Below are 19,165 nucleotides of genomic sequence, written 5' to 3' on the forward strand. Positions count from 1 at the left end.
TGAGTAGTGGGATTACAGGCTTCCACCACCACGCCCAGCTAATATTCTGTATTTTTAGTAGAGATATGGGTTTCACCAGGTTGGCCAGGCTGGTCTCAAACTCCTGACCTCAGGTGATCCACCTGCCTCAGCCTCCCAAAGTTACATATGTGTGCATGTGTGTGTGTGCATGTGTGTATATATACACATATATGTGTGTGTGTGTGTGTGTATAATATTATATATAATTTTGAGATAGGGTCTTGCTGTGTTGCCCAGGCTGGAGTGCAGTGGCACAAACACATCACTGCAGCCTCAACTCCCAGGCTCAAGCAATCCTCCTGCCTCAGCATCCAAAGTAGCTGGGACTATAGGTGCCTGCCACCACATCTGGCTAATTTCTGTATTTTTTGTAGAGATGAGGTCTTGCTGTATTACCCAGGCTGGTCTCAAACTCAAGCGATTCCCCTGCCTTGGTTCTCCAAAGTGCTGGGGTAACAGGCATGCGCCATGATGCCCAGCCCGTTTGGGGATTTTATGGAGGGTCCAATATGTAGACCCGATCAAGTCACTGGCTATCAGTTATTGAACTCAAGCTCCAGCCCCTCTTTCTTCCTGGGAGGTTGGGCTGGAGCTGAAAGTCCCAATCCGCTAATCTCCTGGTTGATTCCCTGGCAACCAGCTCCAACAAGAAGCTATCAAGGGCCCCTCCCCTGGCCTCCAGTCATCTCATCATACAAAAGCCAGTCATTACCCCGAGAGTCCACAGCTTTTGAAGCTTTTGGGGCAAGAACCAGAAAATGGCTGCGTGCAGTGACTCACCCCTGTGATCCCAGCACTTTGGGAGGCCAAGGTGGGCGGATCACTTGAGGTCAGGAGTTCGAGACCAGTGTGGACAAGCTGGTGAAACCCTGTCTCTACTAAAAATACAAAAATTAGCCAGGCGTGGTGGTGCATGCTTGTAATCCCAGCTATTCGGGAGGCTGAGGCAAGAGGATCACTTGAATCCAGGAGGCAGAGGCTGCAGTGTGCTGAGATCATACCACTCCACTCCAGCCTGGGCAACAGTGAGACCCCATGTAAAAAAAAATAAAAAACTAGAAACTAAGACCAAATATTAGAACCAAAGATGCTCCCATTACCCCATTACTCAGGAAGTTAGAAAGGCTTCAGGTGCTCTGCCAGGAGCAGAGACCAAATACTCATTCCTTTTTATGTCACAGATGCCCTTAGGAAATTATAGGCTTGTCCGGAAAGCACTTGGCCCTGATGCATTCTGGCAGCTACAGAACACAGGATAGAGAGAGCAGCTCGGGAAGGAGCAGAGGGACCTCATAAGTTACCTTGCTTCCAGTTCGTCATCTTCCATCTTAGCCGCTGGGCCCGTGCTGTGCTGCGTAACCTGTCTTCCCTTATTTTCTCCTTGATAGCTTCTTCACGTTTATACGCGTGAAAGAGCGTGTTCACAAAGAAGACGTACATATTATTGACCCATGTGTTGAACTCTTCCTTTTGATCATCCTTGGGTCTCTCATATTTCTCTGGAATAGAGTTTCATGAAGCTGAACATGAATACAAACCTGCTGTAAACTGGGAGTCTGTGTGCTTTTTCTCGTTCTGGCCTCCCTGCGGTGGGCCCCCTTCTCCTTGGCCAGGAGAGGGAGAGGAGAAAAGGACGCATTGCTTTTCCCATGACTGCCTGGAACAAGGCAGGGCTCAGCAGCACCAAGGCTGGCATCTATCAAGGCCTTCCCTTTGAGGTTTCCTGCTACCTTTGTTTTTTTTTTTTTTTTTTTTTTGTTTTTTTTTTTGGAGAGAACACAGAGTCTCACTCTGTCGCCACAGGGCTGGAGTGCAGTGGTGTTGTGATTCAGCTCACTGCAAACTCCACCTTCCTGCATTCAAGTGATTCTCATGCCTCGCCTACGAGCTGATCCGAGTAGCTACAGGCATGCGCCATCACACTCGGCTAATATTTGTATTTTTAGTAGAGATGGGTTTCACATGTTGGTTTTCTTCCCCCCACCTCTCCCTTTTCCCCCGCCTCTTTTGTTCCTTTTTTTTTCCGCGGTCCCCTGGAACTCTTGAACCTCAGGTGGAATCGACCCACCTCAAGCCTCCCAAAGCGGGGGTGTCGGGCGCGTATTACAGGACAGGAGGACCACCTGCGACCTGGGCCACCTCTTTTGTGTCTGAAAGATCTTAAGAATTTGGGTTTTCTGATATTTTAATTTTCCATGTTTCAAGAATAATAAACCCTTGTTTCTTGCTTTTTTTTTTTTGAGACAAGGTCTCACTCTACTGCCCAGGCTGGAGTACAGTGGCGTGACCATGGCTCACCGAAGCCTGGAGGAACTCCTGGGCTCAAGTGATCCTCCCATCTTAGCCTCCCTGATAGCTGAGAATAGAGCAATGCACCACCACATAAGGCTAATTTTTTTTAGTTGTGAGACAAGATCTCGCTCTGTCATCCAGGCTGGAGTGCAGTGGCACCATCATGGCTCACTGCAACCTCCAACTCCTGGGCTCAAATGATCCTCCCACCTCAGCCTCCCAAGTAGCTGGGACCACGGTCAGGTGCCACCACACCCAGCTGATTATTGTTTTTGTTGTAGAGACAAGGTTTCGCTATGTTGCCCATGGTCTCAAACTCCTAAGCTCTAGTGATCCTCCCATCTCGGCCTCCCAAAGTGCTGGGATTACAGGCGTGAGCCACCGCACCGGGCCTAGGTCTTGGGGACAAAATATTCGACATCTTGTATTTATTCAGAGTTTGAAACCCCTTTAAGACAAGGATAGCTATGTACCTGAGTGAATCCTCTCTCCTAGAGAGCTAGACAACCGGTCACTCTCACAAAAGGAATTTCCTAGTGGTTAGAGTTATCCCTCTCTATCTTTCTTGTCTAGGCTAAAGAATCTCTAAATCTTAAACTACCATAATTTTTTCCATCTTTTTAAGCAATTTTGGTTATCCAGGTCACTTGGAAGATTTTAAAATTCAGAAATCAAATGATAACGCAATCCAGGACTCTAAGGTCGGAACACGAGTGAATCCTGCCTCAGCCTCCCAAGCTGCTGGGATTACAGAAGTGTGCCACCATACCTGGTGAATTTTGATTTTTTTTGCAGAGACAGGGGCTTGCTATGTTGCCCAGGCTGGTCTCAGACTCCTGGGCACAAGTGATCCTCCTGCCGTGGCCTCCCAGAGTTCTGGGCTTACAGCTGTGAGCCACTGCACCTGGCGGCAACATTGTCTTATGTTCATTCATGAACTCTCAACTAGACACCTACAAGCAGGAGGACAGTAAGTCACGGCTGCCACATGCAATAATCAGATGAAATGGTACTGGAAGAGATGCCACGTGGGTCAAGGGGGCCCTTGACAGGAGACAGGGCAGGAGCCACAGGCCTGGTGAATGGCACACCGGACTTAAGGAATGACCAGAAAGATCCAGGGCAAAATCCAGTTGGAGCTGGGACTAGAGATCATCAGATCAACAGGAAAGCACATTAGCTGGGGTTCCACTTCCACTTCTATTTCTGTTCCACGAACTGTGCATCTTGCTACGGCACTGCAGGAACGCCCTGTCTCTGCTGGGACGCCGAGCTCTGCAGGAGAAAATGACACAACCCACAGACTCCCACCAGACGGAGAAGAACCTGGGACATCGAGGGGTCGCGGAGGCCGAACGCGAAGAGTGTTTCAAGAAGCCAGTGGTTTTCCTGACTACGGAGAGATCGGTTCAAGTGACGGCAGGATTCCTGGGGGTGGCAACATGGAGGCACTGCTGATGAAGAGGGGCCTTCAGTGGCCTGGGGAGGGCAGTGCCACGTGGAGCAAGCTAAGAAGACACAGGAGAGGTCCTGGAAAAGGTGTTGCATGTATACAGCTCCCTAAGATGCATCAGCAAAGGGAGCAGGGAAGGAAAGTGGGATCTAGAGGGGAAGGTGAGGGAAGAGATTTTCCTTTTCTTTTTGTTTTTTTTTGAGACAGAGTCTCACTCTGTCGCCCAGGTTGCAGTGCAGTGGCGTGGTCTCAGCTCACTCTGTCGCCCAGGCTGCAGTGCAGTGGCATGGTCTCAGCTCACTGCAACCTCTGCCTCCGGGGTTCAAGCAGTTCTCCCACCTCAGCCTTCCGAGTAGCTGGGACTACAGGCGTGCGCCACCACACCTGGCTATTTTTTTTATTTTTAGTAGAGATGGAGTTTCACTATGTTGGCTGTGCTGGTCTCTAACTCCTGACCTTGGGATCCACCCACCTCGGCCTCCCAAAGTGCTGGGATTACAGGCATGAGCCACGGCACCGGCCAAGAGAAGAGATTTTCCTAACTGGGCATACGGAGCACATGTGTGCCGACGGGAACGCTCCATTAGAGGAGGAGTGACGGCAAATGACGGGCACTGTAGTGCCGATACACAGGGGAGGCCTCTGAGAGGACAAGGGCCTGGGATGGAGCCTTTAAAAGTTCACCACTGAGTGGGTGGCCAGCCAGAGAGAGACACCGTCAGAAAAGGGGGATGGCCAGGTACGGTGGCTCACACCTGTAATCCCAGGGCTTTGGGACACCAAGGCGGGAGGATCACTTGGGCCCAGGAGTTCAAGACCAGCCTGGGCAACATAGCAAGACCCCAACACTTAAAAAAAAAAAAAAAGGCCAGGCGCAGTTGGGCTCCTACCTATAACCTCAGCACTTTGGGAGGCCAAGGTGTTCAGACCCAGGAGTTACTGGATCCAGGAGTTCAAGACCAGCCTGGGCAACACAGCAAGACCCCACCTCTTAAAAAAAAAAATAAAATAAAGGCCAGGCGCAGTTGGGCTCACATTTGTAATCTCAGTACTTTGGGAGGCCAAGGCAGGCAGATCACCAGAGGTCAGGCGTTCGAGACCACCCTGGCCAACATGATGAAATCCCTTCTCTACTAAAAATACAAGGCGCGGTGACGGGTGCCTGTAATCCCAGCCACTAGGGAGGCTGAGGCAGGAGAATTGCTTGAACCCAGGAGGCAGAGGTTGCAGTAAGCTATGATGGCACCACTGCACTCCCGTCCGGGTGACAAAGTAAGACCTTGTCTCCAAAAATAAAAAAGAAAGAAAAAGAAAAGGGGAAACACCAGGGCTTGTTTAATCATGGAAACAAGGCCACATGCAACTGGCAAAGCCAGCAAAGTGACAGCGGAAAATTCCCATGACATTGATCATCACTGGATGACCCTGAGGAAAGGAGAGGCGTGAGGTTGGAAGTTCACGCAGACAGGGCTGAGGAATCAAACCAGAAGGGAGGAAGTGCAGTCAGCAGAGAGAGAGGCCTCAAGAGCCATTTTCCCAGGATAAAGGAAAACATAATAAAAGAGGAGGATGAGGAAGTAAATAAGGGTTGTTTGTTGGTTTTAATTTGAGCACCTTTAAAACTCAAAGAGAATGAGACCCTGGAGAGAGGAAAGTTGCCTGGAAGAAAACAATACAGTCAACAGCAGCAGACTCTGAGATGGGCGTGCAGGGCCCAGGGGAGGCCCAGCTGTCCATCCCAGCCTCTGCCCTAACAGAGTAAGTCAGCACAGCAAGGTCACGCTTTGAACTTGAACTGCAAACCAGGGAGGAGAAATGGAAGCAGCTATACCAGCCTCATTGTTTAAAAAGACAGTTGTGCTGGGTGTGGTGACGCCTACTTGTAATCCCAGCTACTCGGGAGGCCGAGGTGGGAGGATCGCTTGAGCCCAGGAGTTCAAGACCAGCCTGCACAACATAGCGAGACTCTGCCTCTAAGAAAATAAAAATTTAAAAAAGATGGCTGTAAAACTGTATAGACATTATATAATTCATAAGCAACAGTTTGTAAATATTAAGGTTCTATCATTAAAACACTCACCGCTCTCACATGAAAAAAAGGTGACCCCTTTTCCAGTAGATTGAAAATTCACTTTGGAGACTCTTTCATCACTTAGAGACTTCTTGATCTTGGGCTTTTACATTTAAAAAAAATCATAAAACAAAATGTTACTTTTACATCATTGTGGGCTTGTAACTACTTGTTTACACTATAATTAATTAGAAAATTGTTGAGGCTGTTCTCCTTGAGCTAATTTGACTTTCACTTGACTTTTTTTTTTTTTTCGGAGACAGAGTCTCACTCTGTTGCCAAGGCTGGAGCACAATGGAGCGATCTTGGCTCACTGCAGCCTCCACCTCTCGGGTTCCAGCAATTCTCCTGCCTCAGCTTTCCCGGGTAGCTAGGACTACAGGCATGCGCCACCACACCTGGCTAATTTTTGTATTTTTAGTAGAGACAGGGTTTCACCACATTGACCAGGATGGTCTTAAACCCCTGACCTCAGGTGATCTGCCCACCTTGGCCTCCCAAAGTGCTGGGATTACAGGTGTGAGCCACACACCCAGCCAGTTTGACTATTTTTAACCTGAATAAAATATTAACATTTATACTATTAAGGAAATGAATAACAGAATTATTGTATTTACTGAAAGGCTCTCAAAAAATAAAATAAAAAACCCAAAGACTTGAAAATGTCCCCTGGGTCTGTTGGCACAGTATTTATTGTATAAAGTTAACCATGGATTCATGTATTAATGGCTTTAATTATTATTACATTTTTTGAGACAGAATCTCACTCTGTTGCCCAGGCTGCAGTGCACTGGCAGGATCTCAGCTCACTGCCACCTCTGCCTCCCCAGGTTCCATCAATTTCTCTGCCTCACCCTCCTGAATAGCTGGGATTACAGGCACCTGCCACCAGGCCTGGCTAATTTTTGTATTTTTTAGTAGAGACAGGGTTTCACCATGTTGGCTGGGCTGGTCTCGAACTCCTGACCTCAAGTGACCCACCCACCTCGGTCTCCCAAGGTGCTGGGATTCCAGGCATGAGCCACCGCGCCCGACCTAAGGGCTCTAATTACCACGTGTATGCCCTAATGCCCACATTTCCACCTCCTGCAGTCCTTGAACTCCAGTCTGGCCTCTGGCCGTGCTCCTTGGGCCTCAATTCAGGCACCTTAAGCTTAACTTGTCCAAAATCAACCACTTATTTTTGCTCCCCAAACTCAGCCCCCTGCCTCCGTCTTCCACATCATCTTAAATGGCCACTCCATTCTTCCAATGCTCAGCCAAAACATCTTGGACTCATCTTTGCCTTCTCCTTCCCTCTCAACCCCCGCAGCCTTCAGAACACCTCAGACCTCAGCCCACCTTAGTCCCAGTCACCATCACCTCCCACTGGGATGGTTCCAAGAGCTTCCTCACCGGTTTCTCAACAGTGAAGCCACAGAGCCTCCTGACGCCTCTGCTCAGACGCTGTCCCATCCCATCCCACCTCACTCAGAATAAACGCCAGGGCCCCACCCCGGCCAGACGCCCTTCCTGTCACTTAGATCTCGTAAGTGGGAAGAAGCAGAGCTTGCGGTAACCGGGGCTAATTCTGGAGTCAAACTGCCTGGGCACAAACCCCTCCCCGCTCCACGACTTACTGCTTATGCAGCTGCGGCCAAGTTATTTTACCTTCCTGGGCCTGGCTTCCCTCCTAGAGAGAATCACAGCACCTGAAGGTCATTGGGACGCTGAGCTGGTCCCTGGGGATGGCTCAGTGCCAGGTAAACACCCAAAAACGCTATTAGTGCTGTTCGCCTGCTGCTGTGTCCCCTCCTCCCTGCCGTGTCCCCTCCTCCCTCCCGTGTCCCCTCCGCACTGGAACGTAGTGTCCATGAGGGCGTGGGTTTCTGTTCAGTGCCAGGCCCCCACCGCGTGGTAAAGAGCTCTTCACAGAGCAGGCACTCGGTAGCGGGTCTCTACATGGTTAGTTGCCAAGACAAACCTCTGATTTCCTTATTTTGTTAATATCAGGCCAGAGCTCTAACTTGCTGGAAGATGACCTGGCACTGTCAGAGTGAGCAGCATCCGATTCGTGGCTCATGACCACGCTGGGACTCTTGTTCTGGGCGTCCTAAGCAAGAACAAACACAGGCGTCAGAGGGCTTCTGGTTTCCATAGAGATCCACACAGGCACACACGCGCGCACACACACGCGCGCACACGCACATATTATTTTAATGGGGTGTAACTGATTTACAATGAACTACACATGAAGTGTACCCTTGGATGTGTTTTCACATGTCTATACCTGTGAAACCATCGCCTCAGTCAAGACAGTGAACAGAATCAGGCACAGTGGTTCACGCCTGTAATCTCAGCACTTTGGGAGGCCAAGGGGGTGGATCACCTGAGCCCAGGAGTTTGAGACCAGCCTGGGCAACATAGTGAGACCCCATCTCTAAAAAAACAAATAACAGGCCAAGGCGCGTTGGCTCATGCCTGTAATCCCAGAAGTTTCAGAGAATGAGGCGGGTGGATCACTTGAGGCCAGAAGTGCTAGACCAGGCTGGCCAATACAGTGAAACCCTGTCTCTACTAAAAATACAAAGATTGGCCGGGTGTGGCAGTGCGCACCTGTAATCCCAGCTGCTTGGGAGGCCGAGGCAGGAGAATCGCTTGAACCCAGGAGGCAGAGCTTTCAGTGAGTCAAGATTGTGCCACTGCACTCGAGCCTGAGCAACACAGCAAGATTTTGTCTCAAAACCACACACACACACAAACACACACAAACACACCCACACACCCACACACACATCCACACCCACAAACACGCACCCACACACCCACCCCCACACATCCCACACACACACACACCCCCAAACACACATCCCACACACACACTCACCCCCACACACACCCAGAGTGAACTTTTAGGTACCCACCCCGATGCCCATCGTGGATGTGAAGGCTTCTCCACGCTGGGACTGGGAATGCAAACTCCTCCCAGCCCTGCGTGAGTCCTTGAGGTTCCTCCCTTCTTCCCGGCGGCGGCCCTTCCCTGAGGTCCCAGCTATTCCCTCACATGCGTGCGCACTCAGCTGGCGGCTCAAGGCCAGCCTTCTGCCCGTCTCTGGAGCTTGCTGTCCCTCTTCACAGCACACTTTCCTCCGGGGAACAAAATTCTACCTTTGCCTCCCCACATGACCGGAGTGTGCGAAGCTACCGTGAGCTGAGCAAGAAGGATCGGCTTTAGTAAGTTTGAAGCTGAGCCTCTATGATCTCTAAATCACACTCCCAAACTGTTGGTCAAAAGGGAGCAGTGATTCCCTTGGAGCATGACATGAACGTTCAGGTTCCAGTGTATTCTTAGTAGAGACGGGGTTTCACCACGGTTGGCCAGGCTGGTCTCGAATTCCTGACCTCAAGTGATCCGCCCACCCTGGCCTCCCAAAGTGCTGAGATTACAGGCGTGAGCCATCGTGCCTGGCCTGGGTGTCCGTCCTTGTAAGCAAGCCCTGGGGACCTGTTTAGCATCCCACGCACACTCAGGAACTGTTCCCCGACAGATCTGCTCCTGAGCAGGCTGTCCACTCTTAGAAACACTGGATCCATGTAACAAAGCATCTCCTATAAAATACCTCTGATTTCCTTTTGAGATGGAGTCTCGCTCTGTCGCCCAGGCTGGAGTGCAGTGGCACGATCTTGGCTCACTGCAAGCTCCACCTCTTACGTTCATGCCATTCTCCTGCCTCAGCCTCCTGAGTAGCTGGGACTATAGTCACCTGCCACGATGCCTGGTTTTTTTTTTGTGTATGTATATATATATATATTTTTTTTAAATTAGAGACCGGGTTTCACCGTGTTAGCCAGGATGGTCTCGATCTCCTGACCTCATGATCTGCTGGCCTCAGCCTCCCAAAGTGCTGGGATTACAGGCGTGAGCCACCACGCCCGGCCAATACCTCTGATTTTCTCATGTGTGGTCTAGTGGCCCACCCAGCATGTCGGTATGCACTGTGACCTTCATTATGAAATCTCTGCTGTGGCTAGGAGTCCACTTTCTGGGTCATGGCCAGGAAACTCACGTTCCCAAACTTAAAAAAAATCTGTACACACTTCCAAAATGTGAAAAAGACATCTTGGCCGGGCGCGGTGGCTCATACCTCTAATCCCAGCACTTTGGGAGGCCGAGGCGGGAGGATCAGTTGAGCTCAGGAGCTTGAGACCAGCCTGGGCAACATGGCAAACCCCATCTCTACAAAAAAATACAAAAAGGCCAGACACAGTGGCTCAGGCCTGTAATCCTAGCACTTTGGGAGGCCGAAGCGGGTGGATCAACTGAGGTCAGGAGTTCAAGACCAGCCTGGTCAACATGGCGAAACCCCGTCTCTACTAAAATATAAAGAATTAGCCAGGTGTGGTGGCACATGCCCATAATCCCGGCTACTTGGGAGGCTGAGGCATGAGAATCATTTGAATCCAGGAGGCAGAGGTGGCAGTGACCTGAGATTGTGCCACTGCACTCCAGCCTGGGCAACAGAGTGAGACTCTATCTCAAAAAAAAAAAAAAAAAAAAAAAAAAAATTAGCTGGGTGTGGTGGCACAAGCCTGTAGTCCTGGTTACTCAGGAGGCTGAGGTGGGAGGCGCATGTGAGCTCAGGAGGCCAAGGCTGCAGTTAGCCGTGACTGCACCACTGCACTCAAGCCTGGATGACAGAATGAATTCTTGTCTCAAAATACATAAAATAAAATTTCAAAAGGAAAAAGGAAAGACTTCTTAAATTACTTTCTGGAAGGGTTAGTAAAACCAAGATAGTTTTGATGATGGTTTAACCATTCCAGAATAAAGTCATTCCTTGCTCTTTTTTTTGAGATGGAGTCTCGCTCTGTCGCCCAGGCTGGAGTACAGTGGTGCGATCTCAGCTTACTGCAAGCTCCGCCTCCTGGGCTCACACCATTCTCCTGCCTCAGCCTCCCGAGTAGCTGGGTCTACAGGCGCCGCCACCACACCTGGCTAATTTTTTTGTATTTTTAGTAGAGACGGGGTTTCACCGTGTTAGCCAGGATGGTCTCAATCTCCTGACCTCGTGATCCGCCCACCTCGGCCTCCCAAAGTGCTGGGATTACAGGCGTGAGCCACCACGCCCGGCCCTCCTTGCTCTGTAATTCTAAGATTACCTAATTCTAAGACATTGTGTGTTACCTGATTGAGTATTGTATAAATAGTTTCATGTTTATTTCCAGACACATCATCAGTTGGAACATTTGTATAGGATTTAGTCATTTGGTCAGTAACACATATGAACGCAAAGCTTAAGAGAGCTTCAAAGAATTCCAGGAAAACCAGCTGAAATAAAAGAAAACACAGAGAGTTTCCATCATTCTGACACACCTGGAGACAGAGCATTGATGGATTGGCGTTCATTATTTCCTGACATCTGAATACGCACACGTTTGCACATGCACAGACATGCAGACACGTGCACAAATACACACACACACACACATATTCTGTACTTGTGTTCAGACTGCTTTCAATCAAATCTTGGTTCTTAGACTGGTCACAGTGGCTCACATCTGTAATCTCAGCACATTAGGAGGCTGAGGCAGGAGGATTGTTTGAGCCCAGGAGTTTGAGACCAGCCTGGGCAACACAGTGAGACCCGTTCTGTACAAAAAATTGTTTTTAAAAAATCAGCTCAAGGCCGGGTGTGGTGGCTCATGCCTGTAATCCCAGCACTTTGGGAGGCCAAGGCAGGCGGATCACGAGGTCAGGAAATCAAGACCACCCTGGCTAACATGGTGAAACTCCATCTCTACTAAAAAAATACAAAAAAAAAAAAAAAAAAAAAATTAGCCAGGAGTGGTGGCGGTGCCTGTAGTCCCAGCTATTCGGGAGGCTGAGGCAGGAGAATGGCGTGAACCTGGGAGGCAGAGCTTGCAGTGAGCCAAGATTGCGCCACTACACTCCAGCCTGGGCGACAGAGCAAGACTCCGTCTCTAAAAAAAAAAAAAAAAAAAAAAAGTGTCAACGAAAAGGCTAATGAAAAAAAGAAAAAAAATCTTACTTCTTTGTTCTTGGTATCCATGGCAAAACCAACAGCCTGAATTGGATCTGTACCATTTGTGACGGCTCTTTACAAACCTCAGGTTCAAAGTTGCTGCCAATTCCATCATATATGAAAGGATTATCCTCTGCTATGACCTCCATAAATGTAGCTACTGTTAATTCTTTATTTAGTCCTGTAAGAAAGAAAATCAAACCATAACTGCCTATAATTGTAAACAGCTATATATTTTAATGTCAATTTATATCAACACATTAAGAAAGTGTACCAGAAATTAATATCTTTTTTCTTTTTTTTGAGAGACGGAATCTCACTCTGTCACCCAGGCTGCTGTGCAGTGGTGCAATCTCAGCTCACTGCAACCTCCACCTCCTGGGTTCAAGTGATTGTCTTGCCTCAGCCTCCCAAGTAGCTGGGACTACAGGTGCACAACACCACATCCAGCTAATTTTTGTATTTTTTAGTAGAGATAGGGTTTCACTACATGTTGGCCAGGCTGGTCTCAAACTCCTGACCTCAAGTGATCCACCTCCCTCGGCCTCCCAAAGGGCTGGGATTACAGGCATGAGACATTGCGCCCAGCCATAAATTAATATTTTAAAGACTGATAATTTTGAAAAGCATTCTGGATTAACATTGGTATGTACGGCCAGGCATGGTGGCTCACACCTGTAATCCCGGAACCCTGTGAGGCCGAAGTGGGAGGATCACTTGAGCCCAGGCTTTGGGGGATCAGCCTGGGCAACATAGCAAGACCCTGTCTCTACAAAAATTAAAAATGTAGACCGAGCATGGTGGTGCATGCCTGCAGTCCCAGCCACTCAGGAGGCTGAGGTGGGAGGATCACTGAAGTCCAGGAGTTTGAGGCCACAGTGAACTGTGATCACAACACTGCACTCCAGCCTGGGTGACAGAGCAAGACCCTGTCTCAAACACACACATACATACACACACACACACACACAATTTACCTCTCTATCCCTTCTCGAGTACCTCCAATATAACAGTAAAGTATTTTTTGGCACAGAACACGATATAGAACATGGGAGAACAGAACACAGTCCAGGTGTGAAATATGAACACAATGCTGTAGGCTGAAAAGCACCTGGGGAAACAACGTACTGCACAACAAAACCGGTTTTACCACAGAATAACTGACATGAAGAAGAGTTACGCTCTTCGCATTGGTTAAAGTCACAGTTTCCAAGAACCTATCAATAATCAATAATGTTAAGTGGGCCGGGCACGGTGGCTCATACCTGTAATCCCAGCACTTTGGGAGGCCGAGGCAGGTGGATCACGAGGTCAAGAGATCGAGACCATCCTGGCCAACACGGGGAAACCCCAGCTCTACTAAAAATACAAAATAATTAGCTGGGTGTGGCAGGTGCCTGTAATCCCAGCTACTCGGGAGGCTGAGGCAGGGGAATCACTTGAGCCCAGGAGGCAGAGGTTGCAGTGAGCTCAGATCGCACCACTGTACTCCAGCCTGGGTGACAGAGCAAGCCTCCGTCTCGATAATAATAATGTTAAGTGAGGACTTACTGTACTCAAATGTTCAGGTTTCAATATTTTTTTAAAAAAATCACTCATATCAATCATCCTCGGTAACATGGTGAAACCCTGTCTCTACTAAAAATACAAAAATTAGCCGGGTGTGGTGGCAGGCACCTATAATCCCAGCTAGTCGGGAGACTAACGCAGGGGAATCACATGAGCCCGGGAGGCGGAGGTTGCGGTGAGTTGAGATCGCGCCACCGCACTCCAGCCTGGCTACAGAGTAAGACTCTGTCTCAAAAAAAAAAAAAAAAAAAAAAAAATTAAAAAAAAAAAGTTAAGTGAGGACTTACTGTACTCAAATGTTCAGGTTTCAATATTTTTTAAAAAATCACTCATACCGACCAGCCTGGGCAACATGGTGAAACCTCATCTCTACTAAAAATATAAAAATTAGCCTGGGATGGTGGCAGGTGCCTGTAATCCCAGCTACTTGGGAGGCTGAGGCAGGAAAATCACTTGAACCAGGAGGAAGAGGTTGCAGTGAGCCGAGATCATGCCACTGCAGTCCAGTCTGGGAGACAGAGCAAGACTCCGCCTCCAAAAAAAAAAAAGCAAAAAAACAAAACACACAAAAACACACTCATACTAAGAACCAGGAAGATCTAAAACTGAATGAAAAAAGACAGTCCAGAGATGCCATCACCAAGATGACAGGGATGTTACAACTGACTGACGGAGACTGTAAGACAGTCATCACAAAAACGCTTCAATGAGGCTGGGTGCGGCGGCTTACGCCTCTAGTCCTAGCACTGTGGGAGGCCGAGATGTGTGGATCACCTGAGCTCAGGAGTTTGAGACCAACCTGGGCAACATGGTGAAACCCTGTCTCTACTAGCTGGGTGTGGTGGCGTGCACCTGTAATCCCAGCTACTCGGGAGGCTGAGGCAGAAGAATCACTTCAACCCAGGAGGCGGAGGTTGCAGTGAGCCAAGATCATGTCGCTGCACTCCAGCCTGAGTGACAGAGCAAGACTCTGTAAAAAATAAAATAAAATAAAATAAAGTAAAATAAAATAAAGTAAAATAAAATAAAATAAAATAAAATAAAATAAAATAAAATAAAATAAAAACTTCAATGGGCAATTGCAAACATGCTTGAAACAAACGAAAAACTGAAAAGGGCAAAGTGTAATGGCTCACTCCTGTAATCTCAGCACTTCAGGAGACCCAGGCAAGAGGACTACTTGAGCCCAGGAGTTCAAGATCAGCCTGGGCAACATGGCAGTAACACATCTGTACAAAAAATAGAAAAATTAGCTGGGTATGTTGGCACACATGTAGTCCCAGCTACTCAGGAGGCTGAGCTGGGAGGATCGCTTGAACCCAGGAGGTGAAGGCTGCCGGGAGCCAAGATTGCACCACCGCACTCCAGCCTGGGTGACAGAGCGAGACCCTCACTCAAAACAACAATTTTCCCACAGTTACACACTAGGTTACCATCCATTTTTCTTATGTATACAACGTTACGAAATTTGTAAAAACTCTTTATTAGCATTAGTATTTGATTCTGTTTAATCATTTGTGTTCTCACAAGTACAAATTAAAAGTATCATGGAACAGGCCAGGCACAGTGGCTCATGCCTGTAATCCCAGCACTTCGGGAGACCGACGCGGGCGGGATCACGAGATCAAGAGATCGAGACCATCCTTGCTAACACGGTGAAACCCCGTCTCTACTAAAAATACAAAAATCAGCTTAGTATGGTCATGCATACCTGTAGTCCCAGCTACTCGGGAGGCTGAGGCAGGAGAATTGCTTGAACCCAGGAGGTGGAGGTTGCAGTGAGCCAAGATCGCGCCACTGCACTCCAGCCTGGCGAAAGAGCGAGACTCTGTCCTTAAAAAAAAAAAAAAAAGTACCATGGAACAGAAACAACCAATAGTATGAGAACACTGTATAAATAAGATGTTGTCACTATTTTCCCAAGTAATAACTTTTAAAAATTCCATTTTCAATAAACTATAATTGTTTTAAATGACATTCATCTTCCCCACTTCCTTTTTTTTTTTTTTTTTTTTTTGAGACAGAGTTTTGCTCTTGTTGCCTAGACTGGAGTGCAGTGGCACGATTTCAGCTCATTGCAACCTCTGCCTCCTGGGTTCAAGCAATTTTCCTGCCTCAGCCTCCCAAGTAGCTGGGATTACAGGCTCCCGCCACCACACCTGGCTAATTTTTTTTGTATTTTTAGTAGAAATGGGGTTTCACAGTGTTGACCAGGCTGGTCTCAAACTCCTGACCTCAGGTGATCCACCCGCCTCAGCCTTCCAAAGTCCTTCCTTTGTATAAAGATTTCAGTTGACTTTATTGCTATTCTAGGATCAGGCAACATTTTGGTCCATCAAACAGAGTAAGGTGTTCCTCCGTTTTCCCTTTTTGTTTTTGGGGGGATTTTTTTTGGGACAGGGCCTCCCTCTGTCAACCAGGCTGGAATACAGTGGCATGATCACAGCTTACTATAGCCTCCCAAGTAGTTGGGACTACAGGTGTGCACTACCATGCCCGGCTATGTTTTGTTCATTTTTTGTAGAGAGGGGGATCTCACTGTGTTGCCCAGGCTGGTCTTGAATTGCTAAGCTCAGGTCATCCTCCTGCCTTGGTCTCCCAAAGTGCTGGAATTACAGGCATGCAGCACCGTGCTTGGCCCCATCTTTAAATGGCCGGAGCTGCGTGAATAAAGATATTGCAGGCCAGTCAGGCGCGGTGGCTCACGCCTGCAATCCCGGCACTTAGGGAGGCCGAGGCAGGTGGATCACCTGAGGTCAGGAGTTTGAGACCAGCCTGGGCAACATGGTGAAAACCTGTCTCTACTAAAAATACAAAAATTAGCCAGGCATGATGGTAGGCACCTGTAATCCCAGCTTCTTAGGAGGCTGAGGCAGGAGAATTGCTTGAACCCAGGAGGTGGAGATTGCAGTGAGCCAAGATCGCCTCATTGCACTCCAGCCTGAGTGACAAGAGCAACACTCTGTCTCAAAAAAAAAAAAAAAAAAAAAAAAAAAAAATATATATATATATATATATATATATATATATATATATTTTAAGACAATGGCCCATGTTATATATAAATATATATGGCCAAGCTGGTCTTGAACTCCTTGATCTCAGGTGATCCACCCCTCAGCCTCCCAAAGTACTGGGATTGCAGTATATATATATATATATATATATGCCATGGGCCATTGTTATAGGCCATAGGCCATTGTCTTGCCCTAATCTGTGAGCACATTGGGCAGGTGACGGCCATTTCTGTTCCTTCCACTACCACAGACCACTGTTCTGCCAAGAGACTCCGTAAACATTTAATGGTCCTGAAAATCCAGCCCAGATCGTCACCTGATTATTTGCATGTCATAGCTGGAATATCTTGCCTCTCTTTAATTAAAATCAAAGTGACTGTAAATAGAAAGCCAGTATTGAACTTAGGTGGTTACTTTCAGCATCCAGAGGAAGTGTCTCATCTTCATTGTAGCCTCGTGGGGAGGCGCTGCGCGGGGTCTGCAGTAAGCTAGATAGATCTCCCAGCACTTATTCATGTAATTCATAGAGTAGAGCATCCGCTGTTGCTCACAGAATAAATTGCCTAAAAATACAACGGTCGAAAAATGATTACAGACTTCTATTTTGAGAAAAAAAAACAGCAGTAAATACAATCCTATTGTTTTTGTTTTTTTCCGAGACAGAGTCTTGCTGTCACTCAGGCTGCAGTGCTGTGGCACGATCTTGGCTCACTGCAACCTCCGCCCCCCAGGCTCAAGCGATTCTCCTGCCTCAGCCTCCCGAGTAGCTGGGATTAGAGGCATGCACCACCACGCCTGGCTAATTTTTTGTGTTTTTAGTAGAGACAGGGTTTTGCCATGTTGGCCAGGCTGGTCTTGAACTCCTTGACCTCAGGTGATCCGCCTGCCTCAGCCTCCCAAAGTGCTGGGATTGCAGGAGTGAGCCACTGCACCCCCAGCCCAGATTTATATTTTGAGGAAAAAAAAAAATGGGCCCGTAAATCAAATCCTATTGGTTTTGTATTTACCTTTTATCTGGCAGGCATTTGGATGAATGTTCTCCATCATCAGTTTTGTAAAACACAAGAAGAGCGATGGGCTTCTCTTTCTGTGATAACGATCAAAAGATACAATAATTACTTCTCCAAAAGAGGGAAATTAATTCCCTTCTCCTTGAGCACAGGCTAGACTTAATAATTTGTTTCTAATGTATAAAGTATAGAAAGGGAAGGCCGGAGTCAGTGGCTCACACCTACAATCCCAGCATTTTGGGAGGCCAAGGCGGGCAGATCACTCGAGTTCACGAGTTCAAGACCAGCCTGGCCAACACGGTGAAATCCCATCTCTACTAAAAATGCAAAAAATTGGCTGGGCTTGGTGGTGTACACCTGTAATTCCAGCTACTTGGGAGGCTGAGGCTGAGGCAGGAGAATCACTGGAACCCGGGAGGTGGAGGTTGCAGTGAGCCGAGATTGCACCACTGCACTCCAGCCTGGGTGACAGAGCAAGACTCCATCTCAAAAAAATAAATACATAAATAAGTCTTTTTTACAAAAAGATATAAAACCACTTTTGCTGTAAGAAAGACAAGAAATTGTGACATAAGAAAGAAAAGTTGGCTGTGATTATTTGTTTCTGCATTAAAAACCCCAAGAGATATTTGCAGTATTGACCTGACTCGGATATGAAGGGTTTTCAAAGCTTTGATCTAGTGTCTCACGGCTTTGTGGTTCATATTTGTGGAAAGGTTGTGTTCTGAGTCCTTCATTTCAAGGGTATGTTAAAAAAAAAAAAAGACTGCTGAGGCTGGGCACGGTGGCTCACACCTGTAATCCCAGCACTTTGAGAGGCTGAGGCAGGTGGATCGCCTGAGGTCAGGAGTTCGAAACCAGCCTGGCCAACATGGTGAAACCCCATCTCTACTAAAAATACAACAACAACAACAACAAATTGCCAGGCATGGTGGCACACGCCTGTCATCCCAGCTACCCAGGAGCCTTGCTTGAACCTGGGAGGCAGAGGTTGCAGTGAGTCAAGATTGTGCCACTGCACTCCAGCCTGGGCAACAGAGCAAGACTCCATTTCCAAAAAATAAAAATGACTGCTGAAGAAAAGAGGGCTTTATGACAATAGTACAATCTAGCCATGCTCCGTCCCCCAAACGAGGGTCCAGAAATAGTACTGACTGGAACTCTTCGTGATAAGTGTGGTATGCCAAAGGCAGGAGGTAATTAAAAAATGTTCTCAGAAGTATTGTTGTAAATGGAGAATGGATTTCTTCAACTGGTATGTCATTAGTGGCTAAAATAAGAAAATTGGAGAGGATGTCTGATATTTGCTCGAACCTTCCATATTATTTGTTCCTGGTATACAATTTGAGGAACTGAATATGAGAGAGTACTTATTTCAAAATGTTCTGAACATGTATAAGCATCCAACTAAAAATTTAAAACTCTGTGAAAGCCAGGCGCAGTGGCTCACGCCTGTAATCCCAGCACTTTGGGAAGCTGAAGCAGGCAAATTGCCTGAGGTCAGGAGTTTGAGACCAGCCTGGGCAACATGGTCAAACCATCTTTCTACCAAAAATACAAAAAATTAGCCAGGTGTGGTGGTGCGCACCGGTAATTCCAGCTACTCGGGAGACTGAGGCAGAAGAATTGCTGGAACCCAGGAGGCAGGACTTGCAGTGAGCCAAGATTGAGTCACTGCACTCCAGCCTGGCAACAGAGAGAGACTTCAT

General features: G+C 47.7%; 1 protein-coding gene and 1 pseudogene across 1 annotated transcript in view; one reads left to right on the top strand and one right to left on the bottom strand.

Moving 5' to 3' along the window:
- The window catches only part of LOC104667537 (protein PMS2CL-like), a 1,213,215-nt gene that overhangs the window by 927,761 nt on the left and 266,289 nt on the right, over positions 1-19,165 (top strand). The window lies entirely within an intron of this gene.
- The window catches only part of LOC115898231, a 36,285-nt pseudogene that overhangs the window by 509 nt on the left and 16,611 nt on the right, over positions 1-19,165 (bottom strand).

Source organism: Rhinopithecus roxellana, chromosome 6 (genome assembly GCF_007565055.1).
Source record: "Rhinopithecus roxellana isolate Shanxi Qingling chromosome 6, ASM756505v1, whole genome shotgun sequence".
NCBI lineage: Eukaryota > Metazoa > Chordata > Mammalia > Primates > Cercopithecidae > Rhinopithecus > Rhinopithecus roxellana.